The sequence below is a fragment of the Aplidium turbinatum genome, chromosome 13, assembly GCF_918807975.1.
Source record: "Aplidium turbinatum chromosome 13, kaAplTurb1.1, whole genome shotgun sequence".
Taxonomy (NCBI): domain Eukaryota; kingdom Metazoa; phylum Chordata; class Ascidiacea; order Aplousobranchia; family Polyclinidae; genus Aplidium; species Aplidium turbinatum.
In genome coordinates this window covers 1,876,981-1,897,822 of record NC_137484.1, presented here as the reverse complement: position 1 = coordinate 1,897,822, position 20,842 = coordinate 1,876,981, and positions in this window count along the sequence as shown.

Below are 20,842 nucleotides of genomic sequence, written 5' to 3'. Positions count from 1 at the left end.
CATGCAAAGTAAACTTGAAATCTGGTTTAAAACCCTGTATGCAGTGTCCATGACCAATTGGACATTTGTATGTTTGCAGGCATATACGGCAATTGATTGAAAGTATAATAAAGACTAAAAACTATAAAACAGCCATTCAAGGTTTCAAATTGTTTCAACTGACGTCATTTGGTTCAGCGTTGGTTTCAGCTGAGTCAGCTCCAACAAATGTTGCTATCAAAATGCATTTGAAGTTGTATGAAAGAAAATAAGGGAGTCTGATCGATGGATAATTTCAACCATAATAATAAAGAAATTATTCTCCCCCTTGCCCCCCGTGGATAAGTTAAGTCCGCCGTGGGACTAATATCAGCTGTTTAGAAGCACATCAAACCATTTGATGGGGAAACATACAATTTCTACAATTCCTCACAAAATTTCAGAGGGACTCATAAATCCGCGCCTGCAACCAAACTACACAAACTAAACTTACAGATCAAGGACACTGCACGTAATGTCACCCAAACTACACAGATACACCAAGTTACACAAGGAAACGAAACTACACACAATTCAATCAAAGTATGCAGAGCAAGGAAACACGCAGTGGTATTCAAATGACACAATGGTTTCCAAATTACACTACCACATCAGACAGAACACCAACACTACTAGTTGGGTCGGCCACACTAAACAGGAGAAATGACAGAAATTCTGCATAGTGTTGCTTGCTACACGGAAGTGGTAACGTTTACGGTTTGTTTACGGTTTGCCATCTGCTTTGAAAACGTGACAATCATCTCAGTCAGCCAGGAACGTTCGCCCGTTGATTGCAGCAAACGCGCGCTGTGCTGGCGACACATCCTGAATTGGAAATGTTTGAATGACAACGGATGTCAGCAGCTCGAGCGGAGGACTGGAGCAGCCCATACCTCTTCTTCGGCTTCAGAGCGTAAATCTTTATCACTCGGTCCATGTAGCCTACACGCATATGACGTGGAAGCACAGATGTACGCGTTATTTCCTGTTTTAATCGGGCCTTGCAATTTTGTTTTGTGACGTCATCACTCGATGTCACTCGTAATTATTTGAAACATTGCTCGATGTCACGTGACCCTCAAAACCCGGTTAAACGCTGCTGCCTTGTCTAATGAAATGTTTTTATAACGATGTCAAAAATTTCTTTAAATGCCACACGTGCCAACATAAGTAGGCTACTGCAGAGTTAAGTTCAATTTCAACTCAGATTTTATGATACAGCAAAATATTCTTATACTTCTGATGTAGTGTTTTTAAATTTCCATCCAACCTCTTCCCTCATATCCTGAAAATTAATTTATGGAAGGACTAAACAAGTTACTTACATCGCGTAAAAATTGCCTCAAGGATGTTATATTTACGCTACGCCATTTTTTGTTAATCATTTAATACTTTGCTAAAATCTTCATGTTGTAAAACAGTCGCAAACAGTTTTTATGGCCTAACTCTACACTTTTCTGTAAAAAATTGGTAAAGTTGCCATTGCAATTTGTGCTCATGACTACGCGCATTCGTAAAAGCGTCACGTAAATTTTGATGTATTATATTGAAGAAATAGAGAATAGCCCAGGGCTTCCCAAACTTTTTTGCTCGCGACCCCTTTTAATCTCCTAAAATTCTCCCTTTACGTAAATCAGTTCAAAAATCAGTTTTAAAAATCTGATTTTTGATTTTTGAACTAAATCTCCCTTTATGTTAAAAGGATAAGCAATGCGAAATATACGTTTGTGATATTTATTGAAAGGTATTTAAACGAAAGCTAAAAACCAGCTATCCGTACTCGAAGCCTACTACTTTACCGCTTGTAGCCTGCTGGAAACAAAACCAAAAAGTAAACATATTTATTCAGTGTGATGGGTGCGACTGCTTTCTGCCACAAAGCAAGTCTAGCCGTCGCTCGATGTTTGTCAATAAACCAAAAAGTATCAATGTTACTTGGTTTCAATGGTTTCAATGTTACTTACGCTGGAACGGTATTTTATCAACGTTGAAAACACTGACACGCACATATACGTGGAAATCAACGGCAGGAGTGTGGTTACTGCTAAGCCTTATAATGCTGAATATTGCGCTCTAGTGTGAAACTTTTTTCCAGAAATTTCAAGCCACAACTTAGAGTCAAAAAATAGATCTGCAAATTTTTCCTGAGATTTGAAAGAGAGGTGCCTACTTTGTTTTTGCAATGCAAAAGGGTTTAGATCATGGCTTACGTAATACAGGCCTTGCCATCGTGCAGGCTGGAGTCCAAGCTGGAGGCGAACAAAAACTCATGTTTATGACTTGCTAAACACACTTTTCACGGCTTGTTTGCCCATTTTGTTAAATCCTGCTGGATTGATACCATATCAGTAAATAATAATCTTTTTTTTTAAATTTAATTAATAAGTTATATGCATTCTATGTTCGATTTACAATGAATGACACATTTAAATAAAGCACATAGTAGAATAAAAGGTGTTAAATGAAACGGTACAAACGCACACAAGAAAACAATATTTCTTGTCAAGCATAATCTGCTATTATTAACATTGATTTAACGTCAGTAACGTAAATACAAGCACAACACAAAAGCACAATGAAAGACAATATGTATGAGTCATTCATTATAATACAGTCAAAATTTTGAAATTTTGTAACCCATCTTCTCAGAATTTCTTCATTTTTTAATATATTAGAGCTATTGGGAAAAGATGAAGATTGGCATTTGCACTGTCAAAATCCATCAAGCAGTTTTCAAGATATCAACGATTATATTTTTGCCACCAGAGGCGCTACTTTCATATCACAAAAACAAAAATAGCTTAGAATTCTTATTTTGTATGATGCAGAAATAATAAAAATATGTATTCTTATAGTTTTTGGGGCAAGGAATTCAAATATGTTATTACATTTGTGAAAAAAGCAACGGAAAACACTTTATTTTATTGTACAAAAGTTTTGGGGTACTCCATTTCAATGCCCCATATCTCAAATCTGCAAAAAGATTTTTTTCCCCCAACTAATGCATGTTAAACTGTCAAGAAAAGCTACCTGCTTCATGTAGAAAAGTATGATAAATACATTTTGTTGCAAGCTTCTGCAATTGACATAAATTTTTCATTGCTATATTCATAACGCTTTCAATCAATGGACTCGAAGTGTCATACAATTAAGGCACTAATGATGCTCTACAGTAGTAGAGCGAAATGCATATGCCATAAATAGGGCACTGCTGATTATGTTCAATTAGATTGGTGACAGATTTTGATTTAAAAGACTTTTATTAAGTGCATCAAGGGCACCTTCGTTATTTGTAATTGCAAATTCTGATCTGTCAGTTTCAGATGTACTTGATGATTAGCATGCATCATCACACTCATCCGTGTCAGAAGGGTTGCCCTTGGCTAGAATATCAAGCTCTGTTTTGCTTGTCTTTGGCAAGTGATGCATAATTTCAACCTGAGTGTAATTGCATTGTGGGTTTTTATCAAACTTCTTGCCATGGGTATTTAATGTAATTGATTGGCGTGCTTTGGGAAGCTTAACTCCATAATGGAGTTGTAAGAGATTGCAGCATCTCGTTTGTCTCTTTTCACATCGCGCAATATGTATACTCAATAAGGATAAAGGCATATCTTTGCACTTAGTCGTAAATGCAATCTTCCACTTTGACTCCCGCTCTCCATTATGCAAGTTCTAGTTCATTTCGTTTCAACTGTGCAATGGGTAACAATTCTTGTCGTTTGGTATACCACGTTTTATGACATTCATCAGACTCCTTTGATTTTCCAATAAAGCCCTTCTACAGCTCCATAACTTTGACACATAAATTGTAGCAATAATGTTGTGTATTGTACAGTATGTTCTACAGTAAGTTATTTGCCTAGATTGAATTCCTAAAAGTCATGATGGTAACACATAATACATTGAGCACTCTGAAAGCATTGATCACTATCATATACAGCAGTAGTCACAGTCTCATTAACGACCAGAATTAAAGCAAATAGCCTTGCCATTTTGTTGTTGATGATTTAGCTAGCTTTCTGTATTTCTTAATAGGAAGTGGCTATTTTTCCACACTTAATGCCATTGTTACAATCAGGTGTTGCCAGAGTTAGGATTAAAGTTAGGAAGGTTTAAGGTAGGGTTTAAAGTTAGGAATAAGAATAGGGTTTTAATCTTTGCCCAGGACTAAAAAAAAATTCCAAACTACAAGTTTAATCTTTTCTCAAATTTGGGCAGAATTCCTTATCTGGCAACACTATTGAGGCTATTATTATACTATTGTGTAAATATAACCACAGCCTTCTTAATAACTGAATAACTATTACTAAATTGATTTAACAAATTTAGTCAAGTTTCACAAGTCATTCCGTTCATTGTATGAAAGAACTGATACATTCTTGCAATGAACAATAGACATTCATATCAAGTAGCCTAACCAACTGCAAAAATTTACAAGACTACACATTTATCATATCTTTGGCAAGAAGCAAGTAATAATTGCAATTCATCACACATTTACGCCCCATTATGAATTAATTGTTATTAAGTTACCTAAATATAACATGCGAGTAGTTAATTACAGTATATGATTTTATTCAACCATAGGCTTACCTTATAGCCTATTAACCTATTCCTGATCAGTACGGCAACATATAAAAAAACTAAAGTTTTAATCTCTTGCTTTGACCTAGCCCTGCGCAAAGATACTTTTAGGCTCTTGGTAAAATTCTCTGTCAAAAACAAACATGCAGAATAACTTCTACTATGTAATTTGTTTATTAAAATGTTTATCAAATCTTGATTGCTGAGAACCTGGCTGTATCTATAGTAGAGAAGTCCTCTTTGATATTTTGACTGTTCAAGGTACAGCTATAATGAAAAAACTACACCTATCTAGCAACTTAATGATTGTGAGAAATCTAATGTACAACAGTTAGTTAGTGACTATTCACCACCTACAACATTAGCTTATAACATTATCAACATTAAGAACTTGTATTAGTAGACTATACTTTGCTGCTGTCAAAAATTCACATCTTCTAGCTTGCAGCATCGATTCCTGTTTTCCCAATCATTATCTTCACAAAGACCGATTCAACATGTGGCATGGTTGATAAGAACTCGAACAAATGGCTACTTTATAACACGTTTGTACAAATTATGCTTCTAAAAGTTACACATATACAGTAATAAATAAAAAAAATTGTTCAAAATAAAATAAAATCAACACTACATTGCCATTACATAACCAAAATAAGAAAAACGCCCCCTTCTAGTTAGTTGGCTACTTTCGTAAAATATTTTCTGAATCAATCATTGTGACGATACATACGAGAAATACTACGAGATCGCGGAGGAGCAATTTTTTTCTTTCTCTTTATTATCTTATCGAATCTGAGAGAACTCTTCACTGCAAACAGTTCAAAAGCAAGCTTCGCCTCCAGCTTGGACTCCAGCTCGCACGATGGCAAGGCCTGTATTACGTAAGCCACGGTTTAGATCCAATCTAAATTGGTTTGGTAATGTCCAATTCTAAAAGAAAATACGTTTTAAACTCTTTCAACAGTCTTGACAAGTGTCGATAACCAGAGGCTTAATAGCGCTTGATTCCACGCCATTGTTAGCCAAAAACTTTCAGTAAATGAGAATATTTCAAATGAATTATTTTCAATCATTTGTTTCTAGATGTTTGATTTTTTGATGAACACTCCAACTTTAGATTTCAATGTAAAAACATAGATGTTTTCTCCTTGGAAGGACAAATTAAATTCGTACCCGTTTTTCAAGCAAACCTGACAAATAGCATAATTTGAAAAGCTTTTTCAAAAACGTCTTTACAAAAACGGCGGACAAAGTCTACACTTTTTTCCGTTGGAAAAATCACGAATTGAGTTTTTAACACTAATAACTTTTTAAAGCATTGGCTTTGATTTTGAAATCCACGTTTACAATGCAGCAAAGAGGGTTTTAAACTCCTATTCCATATTTCACTACATAAATTTACAAAATACGGGAGCCTACCCCCCCCCCCTTGCGCACGCCACTAGCTACTGGGGCTTGACTGAGGTCTGAGGAACATTTTCATTTGTATTGACCTGAAGTGTATTTGCATTTAAAGCACATTTTATCATCTTTAATCCCTTTAAGGTATACAACTTTTTATTATTTTTTAAACCAAGGAAGTTTCCTTAACCCATTAAGACAGTGTTGTTAAACACACACATTGCCGAAATCATACTTTGCAGCTGAAGGGACTTTGGCACGGGGTGAAACAAAAAAAAACTTCAAAAAAATATTTCAGTTGGGTGTGAAGTTGCCCCCAAAGTTTTGGGTCAACTGTACTGTACCTAAAAGGGTCAATACAAATGTGAAATGTGTAAAAAAGCTTAAGAACCACTATTGTAGCTGTCAAGGTGGAAGGCGCTATAATACTATCATGGACTGGAAGCTAAAGGCTGCCGTGCAAGTGGAGGCACCAGTATTGTTCTTGTATTGGCTGTTTTAATGTTGTGTTTTTAATTAGTTTGCCAGGCTACTTTTGAGTTTGGCAAATTGACATATTTTTGGCGTTATTTAATTTTTTTTTGCATATTAAATAGTTAAAAAAATTCTGTTTTATCAATTCGCAGTAGCTTGTTTTACAAAACATCAGGTTTGAAAAGGCAATTTTTCCCGAATCTTGATGATGCTTTTCACAATATTGCATTTTGGGCTGTTTTTGTCAACAACATGATTACTATCGTACCACAGCCTAAGGAGTTGCGACCGTGCCATATTTTAACCTAAGAATTCATTAAAAAACGTCAAGTTTCTGAAACTTGGCGTTTAAACCGCCAATATGGCAACCCTGTTTGAGTGTCATATTGCACGGTAGAATTGGGCTTCGTCCATGATGCTACTATAGCGACGTCCAAGCTTTCAGTTAAGAAACAATTTCAGCCAGAAGATATCCCAAGGCATGAAGGCGAGTTCTCGACGAAAGGTGTTTGTTGTTTGTCACCATTTCATAAAATGACTAAGACGTTTTCCTTGAAAATTTGGTTTGTCATTTATTTTGAGAGCAACATTTCAAAACATCGTTTTGTGAATAACAACTTGATATTACGGTACGCCAACGTATTTGGCACATTTGGTGATGCTGAATCGATGTCAAGTATTGATACAATTAATCATTCTGTAACAATCCATCAACAACTCAAGAAACACAATCACAATTAGGTGGAAAGATTATGTACGGTAACAAAACATATATGACTAAAATACAAAGCACTTAAAGGGTGCTCTGCTTTCAAAGATATTTAATGTTGGACAGTTTCCGAGTGGACTGCCACCAATGCGCAGCGGCGCACTGTAAAGGGTTAAGAACGGTAGAACAACTTTCCTCATCAACCCATCTGATTGCATTAAGATCTTCTTCGCACTCAGTTCAGTTAAAGAAGAAAAACGAGAAATGGCAGGGAATGGGAATCGAACCCACATGATCGAAATTACTATCATGCCTAGCCATCACCCAACACTAATGTGTGGGTTAGGTCAGGGCTTCCCAAACAGTAATCCGCGGACCATTGGTGGTCCGCGACGACTGCACAGGTGGCGATATGGCAAGAAATTAGACATATCACGCAGAAATCACACATATTCGTTGTACAGTACGAACCTTGTCAAAGATAATTGCTGCAGTTCTTTACAACTTAAATGATTTCGAAAGCTTTTGCTATCCAGTAACGTAAATCTTACTTGTTGCACCTTCGTTGCGGTTTAAAAGTTGTTTACGAAAAATTAGTGGTCCGTGGCCCAAAAAAATTTCACAAATAGTGGTCAGTGCAGGGATATCTAGAACAACGGGATTGCTGACTCTGTTTTGAAGTGGACAATAGGAGGGTTACTGCTTCATTACTGCATCATTACTACACAAACTGAAATGTGGATTTCTCAACATACAACCCATTTCTTGTTTTTAAAATGATGCTTGAAGATGAAATAATTTAAAAAAAGCAAAAAAAATTTTGAAAATGTGGCCGTTTTTCCCCAAACCGCCACCAAGTGGTAAAAAATACATAAATTTTAAACACAAATATTTTTAATACCACTTACTGGATTTGAATCAACTTTTAACAGAATGTTTATAAGTATCAAGACTGAAGCTCTATGGAAGGAAATGAAGATATTTTGAGAAAATAAAAAGTTATTCGAATTGTTGCATTTTTTCAAAAATTTTTGATCCTAGGACATAAAACAAATGGGTGCCGACAACATCATGGACAAAATTTCCCAAATTCTTTGACCAGAGGCTTTGCATGTTTACTCTGTCTAGTAGTGTTAAAAATTTGAAAGCGATTGGCAAATAAATGAAAGAGATATTTGGGATTAAAATTTGGTACTTGGTCAAAAATCACATTTTCTGAAAAACAACAATAAACATTTTCAACACCTTAAAGCCTCCTTTATCATAAGTAGACCCTTTTTTGCCTCTGCTTGGGTTTGTAATTTTTTCTTAAGTGCTTTTAATGTTTTTCTCCTGGCCTTGGATGTGTCAAAGCTTCTTTTTCTTGATTTGTCAAGTCAAAACTTGTCGAGTATTTGGCAGGTTTCTGAATATGCAGAGATTTTGCTACTGTCTTGTTTTCCTAATTTTTTTTGCCGAAGTAGAAGGTTGGCAAAAAGGGCTTTGATCTTCTGTTGTTGGATGGCTTTCTGGTGTTACAGGAAAGGTTACACTTGTGTTACAGTAACAGTTTATCAAGTCTACCACCATTGTTAGACTTACAACCAACCTTATCCAACTTTCTTTGTTTAGCAAAACCACGAAATTGAATTTTCTTACTTCTTTTCATGTTTTTTTTATTTCCTATCTTTGATGACTAAAACTTGCCCAAAAGTGATGCAATAATCAATTAAATATGAAAACTAAAGCTGTGTTCACTACTCAATAGTCTTGGATGACTAACAGCAAAAATTTGCTTTAAAATGATGATCTTAAGTTATACACAAGGCCAGCCATTAGTTGTTGCTATGGGCGTTGCTAGGGAAGATGCCTAGGAGGGCCCACTTTTAAGACCTTATTTTAGCTTCACAGCAGGGATATCTAGAAAAGGCGACTTCTCAACAGCGTAATTGACACGCGCTTTCGCCTTTTTCATTTTTGGACGTTAACAGCGCTGACCCTTCTAGTGTCCATCGCTTTATCGCAATTTGCAAAGTCAGCAATCCCGTAGTTCTAGATATCCCTGGGTCAGTGGCCCAAAAAAGTTTTGGAAACCCTGGGTTAGGGCACGCACATTAGATTAAACTCCTCTGCTGGTGGCAATGCATCCACTTAGTTTAGTTTGTATGAAAATTCTCTAGAGAAGAACGCTCACAATATCACCTGCTGAAATGCACGACTGCAATCAACTGATTCGCAAGGAAAACTGCTGTAGTTTAGCCACTGTCAGTTCTCAGCAGTGACGATCGGTGAGGGAAAGCAAGGAAAGCAGTGCTTACCTTAGCAAAAACTATGCAAAATATAATGACTGAATTCTAGGTTTAACTTATTATTTTTATCACGTCTATTTTAACTTGAAAATTACTGTATTCGTGACTAGAATTACTCGTAACGCTTGTGAGTAGTCTAAGTCCTCACCAAACCGCATGTCTTGCCTATAAATGCTAATTGACGCAAACGCTTCTGTCAAAAACAATCACTGAGGCTCCAGGGAAGCAACTATCAAACTTGCTTTCCCAGATTCAAAAATGTCAAAAAACGCCTTCGTTTTAACCAATCCTCACCCGTTTTGCAAAACGTCACGAGCTGCTTAGCCAATCAGACGTGTTATGGTTATGGTAGGTTAGTTGTGCTTTCCCAGTGACGTCAATGCGTACATTCGCTAGAGCGACTAGACTAACTCGTCAGAATGGTATCTCGTCACGGTAAACGCACAGCATCATAATGCCAAAAAGCTTGTTGCTGTTTTTTGATGTCTCCTCGCCATGTACTTTAGCCTACTGTACTAGCTTTCATAGTCATGCCTTTGCCCTTTTTACAGCGTTGATATAACGCTACTTCGCCAATGAACGTTCAGGTGCGGATGCAATATTTAGTTTGTTAAGCTTCTATACGCATAAACAGACATAACTCAGCAACAACACTACATTTAACATTATAAAAACAAAAAACAAAAAGCGAACGTTTTCGGCTAGTCATATAGCCCTTTTCAAGCCTATAAGAAAATACATTATTAAAAGAAATGCTAAAGAATCATATAGTATCACAGCAAAAATATGGTCAAAGCTAAACATTTGAGAAACTGCCTCGCTCACACAAAATGATAACTGAAAATTACACAGCAACTGTGTAATTTTCAGTTATCATTTTGTGTGAGCGAGGCAGTTTCTCAAATGTTTAGCTTTGACCATATTTTTGCTGTGATACTATATGATTCTTTAGCATTTCTTTTAATAATGTATTTTCTTATAGGCTTGAAAAGGGCTATATGACTAGCCGAAAACGTTCGCTTTTTGTTTTTTTGTTTTTATAATGTTAAATGTAGTGTTGTTGCTGAGTTATGTCTGTTTATGGTTTAAAAGAGTTACCTCTCTACCCAAATTGTACTTCTATACGCAGGAGGCAAACTTATCCAGCTTTTTGTACAAATTGCTTGCGGTTGTAATGTTTAGGCCTAAGTGTTAGTTTTTGTAGTGTAGGCTTAACTGAATATCTGAGAATGAACATTCATGACGAATTAAACATTTAGACAACTATTATTCCATGTCTAACACAGGATTTTGGTCCTGCAACGTTAAAATTAAGATTGTTCATGACTTCTAAACATTAAATGGATGTATGATCACGACATAGGCGAAGCACAATTTGACAGATTTTTATTTTTGATTTGTTTTAGAAATGCTCTCAGAGCGCACCAACTTGGAAGTGTTTTTCAAAAATTTCTGGGGGAGGCCCCCCAGACCCCCCGCTGGAAGTGTTGCCTTCGGCAACACGCCTTCGGGCTTCGCCCGACGGTTACGCCCTTCGTGCCTACTACCTTGCTGCAGCATATTTCCAAGTTGCTTTCCCAACGGTTTAAGCCACCGAACGTCACTGGTTCTCAGTAAGACCCAATTACACCGTCAACCAATGAGAAGATGTTTAAGTGGCTATCGTCCAATTGGGATTCTTCTGGCACTCAGCCAGAGAGTTGATCCGTTCACTTGATTTACTTTTTATCAGAACTGTTTGCGTTTTTTCTCTGTTCTACCGCCTCTAACTTTCATTTATATAAAGACGTCACAGACAAAGCAGCTTCTGATTGGTACATGTTTTAAGTTATAGGCTCTTAGGAATCCTAGTAACACAGATTTGTAATGGCAACATCACCAACTTGTTCTATAGACTACTCTTCCCCCGTAGTTCTTAAACTGTGCGTCCGGATGCTTTGGTGCGTCATTTGAAGTTTTTAGAGGTGTCGTGCATTTTTTATTGACGTCAAACAAAAGTAAAGCTGTCGTGTTAAACAATAAATACTATTAATACTACAAAAAGTGCTCAATGCCCAGCAAAAAGCCAAGCAGAGCAAATAAAATCAAACATAGTTATTACTCTCTGAACCCTTGACAGCCTGTTTCACCCTAAAAGGGGAATCTTCAGAAGGTCTTGAAAAATATGCAAAAGCAATAAATCGGTAATACCTGAAAAGATATTAAATATTATAACCTTAATTTAATCTGCAAAAAAAACATCAGAATTACATAAGGCTACCTCCGTTTTCACAAAAGCTTCAATGAAGACGTCCAAATGGAAACCAACCAGATTGATACTAGCACCTGTGATGTCACACAGAAGCAAAATGCGATAAAGATAAGATAACCTGTCGTGGCATTATTTACAACAATTTAACGCTTTAGATATGAGGCCACAACGATCATACAGCAGACCAGGCCCGTAGTTGCCGGGGGGGCTTGGGGGGGCAATGCCCCCCCAAGCTTAAAGTTTTTAGTTATTTCCTTGTAGAAACATAAGCATTTTAAAACGTTTGTCTGACAATCTGCTGCGTTTGGGACGCATAATGTCCTTTCTAAGCGAAAACATGCGTTCCACAGCCGCGCTGGATGGTATTGGTGTGTTGCATTTCAAAAACATGCCTTGAAAACGTTTACTCTGAAAGGTATCACTATTCTAAGCGTGCTGTGATGGTTTAGCATATATAGCCTAAACCTTTTAGTGAGGTCCACTGCACCAACATCGCTCTTTTCAGGGGCACAGAGCTCTTGAAATAAAGTATCTTCAACCTCCGTGATGACATTCATTAATTTTTCGCTTTCTCTCTCTGATCTCTTATGCTCGATACTGATCCCTCGTGCTCTTTGTTTCAAAGTTCTAAAAATCCACATTTTAAATATTTATTTTTTGTCCTGAAAACACCAGGAATGGCATTTTTGAGCATATAAAAGAGCAAAATTTTTTGGGGGGCATGGGACATTCCTGGGGAACATTCCTGAATTTCAAGTTGTCTAGTCTTAATAATGTAATGATGACGTCATAAAAGATGCAATCATGACGAAACTACTTTTGAGAATTGTGAAATGGTTATAGTAATCGATACTCCAACTAAAACCAACAGCAAACGACTAAAACAAGTTAAAAAATAAAAAAAATGATGACGTTCTAATGACGTCATCAGTCAAATTATTTTGTGTTTGTTTTGTCTCACTTATTTGTATATGCTTATTAAGTAAAAATATGCAAAAAATCAAATATGTAATTGCACAAAAATGGCGTAAAAAGAGCTGAAACGTGATTTCTGGGGAAATTCCAATTTGGGGATGATCACGTGACCCAAAAAGTTGCGGCACCCACTAAAATCAAAGTTGGGTTGACCAACCGCAAAAATATGCAAAAAAAACAACGTGTAACACGTTTAGCCTAAAGATTCCCTTAAAGGCCTGAACTATAAGTCAAGTCAATTTATTTTGCTTCAATAGCGTCATATAAACAAACTGAAAAAGTAAAGAAAATTGTCAAACCACGGCTTAATGGCTTGTACAACTGTTGATGACGAAAAATGACGAAAAATGACGAAACATGACGAAAAATCGAACATAATATGCTGTAAAGGGACAAAACTGTTTGTAAGTTATGCATGAATAGAATTGCAACAGCGGCAGTGGGTATTGAATCTTCAACTTCTTGATCCAGAATCAAACCACTGAGGTAACCCCCGTGCTTATAATTATACCTTCAGATACCAGTTGGATGCTTTTATCAATTGAGTTACACTGCCGCTTACGTGCAGTAGGCAAAATAATTAAATCAAATGAAAATACCATAAAAAATTCCAAACTTTGTATTTTGCTTTCTGCTTAAAGGGCTGTTTACAGCAAAGTCAGCAATAATTGAAAAAATTCCAAAAAACGCAAAATGCTTGAACATTTATCAGTAATCTTAAGCGTTATTGGTAGTAAAAATGTGCATAGGCCTACTATGAAATCCATCAAGCTTGTCAAATTAGTCGTGTTTGTTTTAGAACAATAACATAATTATCGCAATTTACTGATAATTTCAGATATTTTTTTTTTGTTTTCTTTGTGAACACTATCATTAAATCAATGGCAGAACGCTGAGTTGTTGAGATAAGAATTACAATATAGGCACTGTATTAGTGGGAATAAAATATTTGATTGAGGTGGGCTATGTCGCATAGGTAAATGAAAAAGGTTATACTGTATTTAGCATAATTTTACCACGCAACTCGATGCGCCTATTGACTTATTGTCATGCAAAAACTACTACAAGATGCAAAAAATGTGATGTCGGTCTGCATGTCAAATGCTTCAAGCAATATCATATTCCGCAATGACTTGTTTCAGTGATGTTGTGTTACTTTGCTAATTTTCATCTTCATATTTTTTGAACTTTCATTTCAATAAAATGCTCGATGACAATAATGACATGAATAAGACGTGAACAAGACATTTCCCATTTATCACTTTGAGCGATAAGTAAAACATAATAACGCTTACGCATTACGCACAAGAAACTTGTGAAATTTGATAACGGATTTGCTATTGATAACGTTTTATTTATAGGACGGCTTTTTTCTCAAAAAGTACAGACACAATTAGGAAAAAATAATTGTGATATGTTTTTTAGGTCATAATTATGCAATATTTAAATTTTCCGAAAAAATTTTTAAGTACTTTCACTTTCGGCACAAATGGGTTAACTTTTTAAGTTAAATGGCACTTACGCATTTGGTTATTATTTTTGGATTAAAGTTATATCGCCAAGTTAGAAAAAAATCGATCTTACAGTCTAATAAAACCGATCTTGTGTTGTTATTGTGTGTAAATTTTGTCCTTTAAACTAGGACAAAATTCACACACAATAATTTTAATATAATTTTATAAAGGTAAGGACTGCTCTCCATTTAGCGGCATCTAATGGATGGAATAATTCCCTAGCAACATCACTTCAACAATCGGAAACTTCACTCTATCAATCTCGGTGACCGGGCCAGCGTCAGTGATTCAAAGCCTCTACAAGTATGCGAAACTGCCAGGATTAAGCTCTGCAAAAAGCTTTCCCAGTCCGAGGATAAAGATTCAATCAATCATACAGCTGTTGAAAGGTCTGGCAGCACTGAACATTGAACAACCATGTGGTTTGATAGGCACTTTAATGTATTCCACTCTTCGAAAAATGTAACGCAACCATGCGTGACATAGTCTACAATTCCTCTCGCAAAAATCACGTAACTTTTTAGCGCCACATTGTGGAAAACTAAAGTGTGTGGTTGAAGCTTTTTAGAGGTGAAAAATCATTTTATCGAAAAAACACACTTTCTCCTTTAATGGCTGAAGAAAGAATTTCAGAAAAAGTAAGAAGGCAGTTTAATGGCAAGTTTGATTTATGTAAAGCAGAAGGAATACTATGTGTCGATCTTCATTAAACTATCTAATAGCTATCTAATAATAGCCTGCATTGATTTAATTCATGCAGGAATTTTCTACTGAAGCAGAAGCTCTTGAAGCTATCAAGGAACTTGGATTTAAAAGTGTGTTGTATTTTTAAACATTCACAATAAAATAAACAATAATAACAGTAGTAGCCAGGGGCGCCGGAAGCGGAAGGGGCAGAGGGGCAAATGCCCCCTGCCCTCAATTTTTCTGTGGATGGGGGGGCAGGAGGGGCAATGGTGCCCTTTTGAGGTCATGTAAGCTACTGCATATTTTGCAATATAGCAATTTCTGCTATTCAGTTTTAGTCTAATTATGATCTTTCATTTTGCCTCAAAATAATATTCACGACACAAAATTCTATATCACAGTAGGTTACATCATTATAACATAGCATGATGCCCTTCCGTGCCATTGTTCTTTGTATACCGGACGACAGACACCTATATCATTAGGATACTCGATAATGACGAGCTGGTACATCAACATTATCGCTATATCTTATCTTAAGACTTTAAAAAAAATGGCCTTTCTGCCACAAAAGTGCCCTTTTTCCATAATCCTGTCCCCCCAGTCAAAAATCGTTTCAGCGCCCCTAGTAGTAGCTAACCAACTGAGAAAACCATTTACCTCCTGTACTTACTGACTCAGTGTATAAAAGCAACGCAATAAATAGTAAGAAAGAAACGCAAAACAATCAACTGAGGAACGTGGTCAAGCATCTCCAGCAGACCCACTGATAGCAGACCATAGACCAATAATAGCCTATCATCATCAGTCGTCATCTCCGCCTGCGGCAGATTGCGCATCAACATGGCTTATTTGTTTCCAAGAGTGGCGATTTTGATCCAACTCGCCCAGTGTCGTCAAGTTGAGTCCGGTCCATGATTGAATGTTGTCTTGCCATCGTTTTGGTTGTCTGCCACGTTTTCTTTTTCCTTCTACTTTGCCTTCTGTGCAAACTTTGCTGATTCCGAATTGTGATCTTTTAGTGTGGCCGAACAGTTTTAAAACTTTTGATTTTATTATTGCTGCAATTGGATGTAGTTTTGTCATAGTTAGAAGATCTTCTATTTTCGTGTGACCAAGTAACCTTTTGTTGGTCATGCTTCTCATGATGTGATTTTGGAAGGTAGTGAGTTTTTTCATTGTTTATGATGTCCAATTTACGCATTCTAGACTGTACAGCACGACTGGTAAAACGTAGGTGTTGAAAATTTTTGCTTTCAGTTTGATTGGGAGTCTATTGGATGTTAGAATCTTTTTGTTCTTTTCAAATGCTGCCCAGCCTAAGCCAATTCGGTGTTGCACAGCAGTCTTTCCATCGTTGGTCGCGGATAGTCGGTGGCCAAGATATATGAATTCTGGTAGCCTACTTGTTCTATTTGCTTTCCATAGAGAGTGAGATTGAGTGTGTTGTTAGTTTGTCGGTTGTCATGCATTTGGTTTTGGACACATTTATTTGGAGGCCGAATTTAGCAGCATTTTTTGACAGGGCATCTAGGTATTCCTGCATTTTCGGTTTAGAATTATTCAAAATGGCCATATCGTCTGCGTAGCTTAAGTTGGATATTACATGACCGCCGATGGTGAATCCAGTTGTACACTCATTTTCTCTTTCTGAGAATATTGCAGCAGCTACGATGCAAAACAGGATAGCAGACAAGACATCTCCTTGCTTAACACCTTTTATAATATCGATTCGTCTGGTTGTTCCGATGTTTGTTTTGATTAGTGCTTTCGAGTCGTCGTACGTTGCTTTCAAGAGGTTGATGTATTTTTTGTTGATGGAAGTTTTATCCAGAAGTTGCCAAAGGTAGGGTAATTTAACACTGTCAAACGCTTTTTTGAAGTCAATGAAGGTGATATGGACGAGATTGTTGAATTCAATAGACTTTTCTATGATTTGTTCCAGCGCTAAGATTTGCTCGATTGTTCATCTTCCTGGTTGGTATAGGCTGCTTGCGTAGGGGGGAGGGATGCATAGCCTATAGGTCATTTTTTACGCGTGCCGCAATGATAGTGATAAAGAGTTTGTATACATGACTGAGTAGACTTATTGGACGGTAGTTGCTGCAGTCGAGTCTATTGCCTTTCTTGTAGATTACAATTATTAGGAACGTGGTACAGAACGCTTAACTGATTACACGCGCAGTGCGGTGGTAATCAATTCCAGCGTCTGTACCAGAAAACGCTGAATGTTATGTAGTGAGGCAGGTCACAAGTTACATAATATCAGCGTAAATAAAATGACGACTGAAACAAAGTGGAAGAAAGTTTACATGCAACAAATTTACTGAAGTTGGTAAGTGACCACTTACCAGCTCAGTGGCCGAGTGGTTTCGCTTTCGGCTCTGGTGCTGGTAGATCTGAGATCGATTCCAGGTCGGGTCAAACCGAAGACTTTAAAAACGGTACCGATTGTGTTCTATCCTGCATAGCGCAGTGAGAATAAGTCGGGTAATAATGTGATAACATCGTAAACCTGATACAAATTAAAAATGAGCCCTGTCGCTAAAAGACCTTAGCTGTTGTAGAGCGACAATAGGCTAAATAAAACCATAACATTATTATTAAGTGACCACTTTCCAGATTTCATGCTGTTCATTGCATTGACCCTGCCTTAAGAATTTGCCAAAGTCAGCCATTTTTGCCGTTTAGGCCAGGTTTTATCTGACACGATATTTACTAAGTTCATATATCCTACCATGGCCACCTGGAGGTGGCCATGATCCTACTTATTCCGATACAATAGGCTATTCCAAGTTTTGGGTTACATGTGTAGTCAAGTAGCCTAGTCTTCTTTCATGTTAGCCTACTTCTTGTATAGCTTTGGCAACATGTCGAAATGTTCTGTGGGATTCTACAAACACTCCATATGTCGTTGTCCAAACATCTTACTTTATCTTGACAAAAAAAGTTATGACTGTAAGTAACAAAATCTATTTTCGTTTTATTTTAACAAGATTTTCGACCTCAGTATGGTTCAGGGGTTTGGTTTTGAATTTTTATCCTCGAACTGACAAAGCCTTTGATATAATTTATTCCTGGTAGTTTAGTGAAGTTTTCAGATTGTTGAAGTGTTGTTGCTGGAGAATTATTCCATCCGTTAGGTGCCGCTGAATGGAGAGCAGTCCTTAAAACGCGTTGCTCAAGCGCACGCCCCGAGAGCCCTCATGCATACTGTAAGTTATATGTAAGCTTTGTATCTTCCTGCAAAGCGCAAAGTCGTATTTGCATAATGAACGTATCAAGGCGGCAAAATAAAACTTTTGCAAGGTTCATTTCCAACCATCGAATGGTGAAACTTTGGTACAGCAATTTTAAATTTATCTGAAAAGTAATTTGTCTCTCATGGTGCGACATGTGGTTAGCTTGAATCATACAAGACCGTTAACATATATGTAGGATATATTGGCTGACAAATATTAACCTTTTCTACTTACTTACTAGCCTACTTGTAGTGAAAGGGTAAAAATTAAGCTGTTAAAAGCTGTGAAGCTTCCTGATTTTCAAGTAAGTAGGCACATTTGTATTTATTAAGTGAAAAGAAAGGCACACAGCACACAGACTTGGTGAGGTTTGTCCATGAATTAAATGCAATGGTCCAAAGAGAGTAAAGCATATTCTTTTGCAGTATGCCAAAGTAAAGTAGTCTTTGCAGGAGTTGTGGTCTCCAAGTACTTTTGAGAGATAGGACAGAAGAGTGCGAGTTTGGTAGGCCACTCAAAAAGTGGTGCTCTTTTTTGTCATGCTATTCATGTGTCTTGCCAAGACATAATTGCATGTCTTTAATCAACTACTTACACTGCATCTGTCAAATATCTTCTTTGCATGACTATGCCATCTTTTTTGTTTATTTTGTAGGGATGCGGGGAATATGTATCAGTAGATGCAAAGTGTAAGGTTCGACTTGCTCTTCGTGCACACCACACGAGTGCCAAACCTTCGGAGGTGTCAAAGAAGATTGAGTATATTGTCAAGTTTCCTCAAGTTGATAAGGTCTTACTTTCACATTAGTAGAGACAATATTGTTTTGCCGTCAGGTTTGAATTGCTGCTGACGTTGCTTGCATTAATGTGTAAATACTTTGGAAACCTAATGGTGTACAAAAAATGTAAGGGACGTTTTAAAATGCAGATACAGCCAGAAAACGTCACAAGAAGAAACAAAAACAACAAACAGCATTGTAGAAACTGTTCAGCAGAGTGTAGCTAATGAAGTCATCAGTCAACAATTTGATGTCAATTTGTGCTGCATCCTACTCGCTATTGCTCTTACAGTTGTCATCCTGTCAATGAGTGATATGGTTCTGACTCAATGACTAATATAGTCTTTTGCTTCTTCCTGGCTGTTGTGAATTCAGTTTATTATGGTGCTATTTTATTCGTATTGTTTATACTTGAACTGTAGGCTACCATTCTTGCAAAAGACGAAATAAAAGTCTTTTCTCCCTTTCTCTATTGCCTTTTCAATGAGAAATCATTAATCCCATCTATTAATCATTGTCCACAGTGGTTTTCTTCCTGGGAAGATGCAACAAAGGCTGTTGAAAAATTTATAAAGAATACGACAACAAAATTTAAAAAGAGACAGAAAAGCAAAACTGGTGATTTTGCAGTGAAGTTAGTGATGTAAATACAAAAACATTCTGCTTGCATGTAAAAATGTTAGTTTTTGTATGTCTATGAATTAGGTAGTTGGTTGCGTACAGTGAAGTGGGACAATGCATCTGGAATACCTTTCACCATTACTTGCACTCACTACTGGGAATGCCAACATGGCCGAGATCGCAACAAAACAACAAATGACAAGAAAATCGGGAAGCTGATCCTGAGCTACATGTCCAGAACAACGGAAGATCTCTGTCCTTCTACCCCCGAACCAAAGTTCCGTGGGTGACACTAGACCAGTGGTTCTCAATATTTTTTCTTTCGTGGCCCGTTTTTGTTTTGCACTAAAATTCTGATGGCCCATTAATTGTTTATGCAAGAAAAAAAAACTGCAGAATAGGTTTAAAAACAAACAAAAATAGCAGAAAATATTTTAAAACACATTATAAGTTACCGTGCATCAATGAGATGCGTGCTCCTGAACGTTGTTGGCCAACTTGTAGTTACAGTAGTTCTCAACATTTATGGCGTATTCCTCCTTTGAAAGACACAAGTATTGTCACTTTCTCCCCACAATAATTCACAAAAAATACTAAAAATAGATCTTCAAAAGTTTCAGTAGGCTACCACTTTCAGGCTATGACTTGGTTGCAATCACGAAGTGGTCTATTACATCATAAAGTGTTGTAAAAACTCGACGTTCATCTAAAACTATGTGCTCAGTCATAAATAAATTAATCATTTCAATAAATTATTTAGATAAATTTACATTTGATTTACATTTCCTCCCAATTTCTTTCAACACGAGTATTCCCCTCTTTTAAGTTAAAAATTTCTCCTTACGGAGCCAAATGGTTCCCTATAAGAACCACACTGTTGTAGTTGCTTAAAATCAACGTTCGTCTATTATGCAACAGACGGCATTGATTACATCACGCCACCCAAATTATTATTTCAATAATTAGAATCAAAATTACTATTTTGCAGCAAATTACAGTAACACTATTCATTGTTGCTAATGCTACAATCAAAACAACTAAACAAAACACACAAGTGTAAAATTAACTATAGTAACACAAATGAAACTTAATTTTTCACTAACTCTGGCAAATTTTTAAATAGGTCCGTGGCCCACCTCAAAATTTTTTCATGGCCCACTAGTGAGCCATGGCCCACCGGTTGAGAACCGCTGCACTAGACAGATCGCTCACGTACCGCCACCATTTGGTGTCACTGCGCAAGAAGCTGACATCCGCTCTGCACTACTTAAGCGCCCACAGGCTCCATAGCTGGGG